The sequence below is a fragment of the Vanessa atalanta genome, chromosome W (genome assembly GCF_905147765.1).
Source record: "Vanessa atalanta chromosome W, ilVanAtal1.2, whole genome shotgun sequence".
NCBI lineage: Eukaryota > Metazoa > Arthropoda > Insecta > Lepidoptera > Nymphalidae > Vanessa > Vanessa atalanta.
The window spans coordinates 4,516,143-4,521,180 of NC_061901.1; positions in this window are offsets into that span (position 1 = coordinate 4,516,143).

Sequence of the window (5,038 nt, forward strand, 5' to 3'; positions counted from 1 at the left end):
GTGTTTCTGACATTAACGGAATAACTATTGGTTAATTAAGTAATTGTATCATCTTAAATGTTTCTTAATGTTTGATCAAAACTTGAAATTATCAACCCACCTATTATGATTGTTATTTGAATAAATGTGTAAGCGTAACCATTTGATAGACTTAGAAATTAACTATATTCTATGATTATTATTTAAATAAATGTGTAAAAACTTAACTGCGGTGTACTAGGTATTTACTGTAATATTTACTTTTGATTTTTATTTTACTTTTCATTCTATGGAACTTCTACATAAATTTATTTAATTAAATTCCTTATCTTAAAACTTATTATATAATATATACATGTACTCTAAAATTTGTCGTATGTTGTCATACTCTAATTCGAATGGCCGAGCATTATTTGGGAATTCCAATAGCAGAATGGCCGTCTGTTAGCGTTTAGTTATTTGAACGATAACCGGCGGCGAGCTGTTAATGGTTTTTTTTTTTGACGGATAAAAACGTCATTCGATCGGAGGTGACAGCGAATTAGAGTGTGTCCCGTGAAAATTGTGTCTGTGACATTTAAAATAAAAACCATTTAATACATTTGATTGTGTTTTCTTACAATTCATTTGGAAAGTTCGGATCCACTCATTAAATATCTGTTCCTGCGTGTGACTTGCAGCAAGAGTATAGTATTATTAGAGTAATTGTAGATTCTTGTTTCATAGCAATTTCACTAGCCTCTTGCACTAATAAATTAATGCTTTGCTCTTTCGTTTTCCTCAAAGCATGATGTATGGCACTGATGCTGTGTCCTTGTGTGATTAAAAACATATTTTTTTTTGTTGTTTTGTTCATAACTAAATTAATGAACCATTCGATATTTTTTTGTATCCAGTGAACACTGAATATTTCATAGAATCCAATGATATTCTAATAAATAGATATTTAATACACTTACTAAACAACAGAAGAAAAAGTGTTCGCGCCGGGGGCCGCGCAGGGGTGTGAATGTTAACAAATATTATTCGGGCCACCAATCACCGCACGTTGCCATCATTAGGCAGAAGGTACAAACCACGTGTACAGAATTTGTAGTCGGGATTTATGCCTATATAACAAATAAATAGTATAAAAGGTAGGTGAAAAATTTAAAACGTTTTAACAATGATGTTCTAGTAAACAGATATGTCATTAACGCGCAAAAAGTGAAGACTAGAAAACGTCCTAATTGGGACGTGTTGTCTTTAGTCTGTGTCGCCACGACAACGAGTAATACGTTTCGCGCTCCTCGTAATAACTATCCAAAATGCCATCCAGTGTAAATAGAAAGTGTACCAATTACGATACTAAAGTTAATAAAACATAAGGGATCTCATACATCACATGTAAGTAAGCAATATACTTTGATTTATTAACACGTTCGCTGACAGTACGTCCAAAGGCGGGAAATTTAAATGATGCGTTGTGACAGTACGTCGACGGGCGGGACACTTTATTTTACTTGTTTGGTTACTACGTCGACAGACGATACTTTTGTTTGTAATTGTTAGGAAGAGCAGTATCTACTGTCATCTTGTGAGCACTCTTGTATTTTTTACTGTCGTATTACGAGTTTTATGGGTAGTTTTATATATCGCTGTCTCGCTCTTTCACCCCCACACCTAAACTCTCGTGCATCAAAACTACGTCGACCGGCGTGAACGCGCGCCTGTCTTCTCGAACATTCAGTGCGGCCAGTGCCGTTTTGGAAACATCTACGCGCATACGTCGCTAAAACCGTAAGTAAATTTTGTTTTTACTTATTTTGAGATATATAATGAGTTCACGTAATGTATGAGGAATAATTAGGTGCATAAATTAGGAACCACGGTGCTTTTATTACGTTTTTCTGCTATCATAATGTATTTTTTGTTTGAAACCATACAACCACTCGATTTTGTAATAAAACTTTCATTTTTAAAGACATATCAGTATCGTTAAATTTTTGCTATTAGTTTATAACTGGATGTTGACCATTTGGAAGAGTTTTTAACACGAGTTAGTGAGTATTCTGATTCTTAGTTCTAAGGCCGTCTGTGCCTATCGAAACTAAACAGAAGAGCTGTAGGTACCTATGCGTAATTAATGCAAAATTACCTACAAGCTTTACACTTTGTAAATAATTCACTTTTTAATTTCAGATGTCAGCCAATAATCCTAAGAAACGTCAGAAAAACCTCTTCGACGATCTGTCTTCAAACTCGGAATAAGAACAGGACCAGGACCCGTACAAGGACGAAGGCGGTGTTTATGGCTCTGACGAAAATTATGAGCCACAACAGACAGGCGATGCAGACGCTTCTACTTCCTCAAAAGAAATATTTTCAGTAAGACCTCGACGACGCACCTCTGGAGGCCCCGTTGCTTCATCGGATTCCAGTAAGTCCGATATTACAAATGTAAGCTCACACTCAGATTTTGGACAGGACGACAGACCTACCTCTCAGATCGAACCACTAATACCAGAATCAAGAGATGGTTCACCATCCCTAGTCGCGCCTCAGGACAATAATTCTAATGATACAGATTCAGCACCAGTGCAGAACCGACCAAGATCTCCTGAACCAGAATATCAGCCGTGGTCAAACACCACAGAAGACATTCCTGTTTTTGACTTTGATGTCAATTCACATGGCCCTCAATTTGAGGTTAACTCTCAAACTAGCGTTGAGGAGATTTTCAATCATGTTTTCCCTAAAGAGCTAATAGATTATCTAGTTCAGTGTACTAACAATTATGGTACAGCTTTGTGTAATTCAAATAGACCTTCCACTCGATATTCTCGATCTCAATCTTTTCGCCTGACTACCGCTGAAGAGATGACAAAGTTTTTAGGACTTTCATTATTGCATGGACATATTCGTATTCCTAAACAGCAGAAACTGTTTACTTACGATGACCTACTACATTTTCACCCGATATTTCCATATACAATGTCTTCGCGGCGTTATGAGCAGCTACTCCGATGTTTATGTTGTTCAGAACTGGGTGCTAAGGGTGCCGAAAAGATAAACAAATTTGTGGACATGTTGACACTAAATTTTAGAAGAATATATAAACCCGATAAGGAACTTAGTTTGGATGAGTCATTGTTATTGTATCGCGGTCGACTTCACTTTCGGCAATATATCAAATCTAAAAAGGCTAGATACGGAATTAAGTTCTACGTCCTTGCAGCGGCCGATGGTTATGTTTTGAATTAAATAATGTACAGCGGAAAAGACGAAAACACGCAATTGTCCAGTACTGCAGGAAAAAAACTTGAACGGTTAGTAATGCGATTGATGAGGCCATATTTATTAAAAGGTCATGATCTCTTTATGGACAATTACTATAATTCAGTCACCCTTTCCCAAAAACTACTGGATTTGAAAACTCACACAAACGGCACCCTACGTGTAAACCGAAAAGATAACCCGAAGGAAGTTGTAGACCGAAAATTAAAAAAAGGTGAACATGTCTGGGTAAGGAAAAATAAAGTTTACGTGAGCAAATGGGTTGATAAGCGACCAGTAATTATGTTGACTACAAGAGACCATCCTCATATGACAAATACATCAAATAGATATGGCAAAATTATGAAGAAGCCTATAGAAGTAGTAACCATGGAAGTAATATATACTACGTATAACTGGAAGGTTCACTGTCAACCAAACGCGAGCCGAGAGAGAATGACTATTAAGGCGTTCTGTCTCTCTCTAAAACTGTACCCATGATTTCAGAATTCCTGATACTTTTTGAGAATATTCACATCTCATGTGAGAGGTTCTGGGTTCGAAAGACCCTATAAGTAAATTACCTATCATTAATTTCATAGTAAAAATTGCCACTAGCTTTATGACGAAGAAAATGAAAAGCATCGTGAGGAAACCAGCAAATCCAAGAAACCATCAAGTTTGAGGACTTGTGATATCCAACAAGCAGAAGTGGGCTACAAGTTGATGTGTATTGTGTAGACAAAATAAAGCAAATAAAAACATGTTAAATACGTAACAATTTATTTACTACACTGAAAACTTAAATATTACTAAACAATATTGTTTTATGTAATTTCTGCCGTAATGTTGCGCGATTCCCCAATAAGTTCACGGTCTTATTTTTGCCATAAGTCGTCATTCTAACAGTTAAATATTTATTTGATAAACATTTTACAAGTGCAATATCGTGCCTATCTTCACAAGCAATTGAAATAGTTGGATGTGGAGGATCGAATAAAGATTCTAATTTATTATAAAAATTTTGCACGACCAGTACAGTAATTTTACTTTTAGTTGTTTTTAACATGGAATCCGACACCATTATTGTAAAAATTTTTTCAGTGTAACATATTACTTCAAACGCAAATTTTGATACAAATTTTAGGCCTCTTCTGTTAACAAATGAAGTAAATGAGGAGTTTGAATCTATATCAAGAACATAGTCGTGTTCTGTATTTTTTGACCTGTCACTTAATAAAGCGGTTTCACAGTGTTTACATGTAATTTTTTCTAAAATTTTTTTAACTATATAACCTGCAATGTAATGCAGTATTCTTTTCTTATACTCTGTCAATACAGATGAGCCCACAAGCTTAAGTAGGTTTTGAATGTCTTCTGTATATTCTTTATTGACGGGGTTAGATAGCAGTGATTTTTGACCACTCCTAAAGTCTAACACAGGGGTAGTTTCATAATCCTCGGAAGTGCAATTGGCGTTGATGCTTGGAGTTACGCTATTACGAAATAATAATTTTCGCAATGCATATCGCACTTGCAGTGCACTTGGGTTATCATTTTGTCCACCAGCAGCACGTAAACAAGAGAAAAACATTTCAATGTGATCCTGTGAAGCTTTGTAGGTGAGAAAATAATTAACTTCACCACTTTGCAACAAATCCATGGCTAAATTTGCAAAACTCATAGTGTCTATTATGAGGCCAAGAGCAGGTGTTCGGCGTCTATGTTGCAATATGTTTTGACCATTTATTTTCAGTTGGCTGATATATCTTCGGGTTTCCACTCCATATTTCTTTGTTCTGCA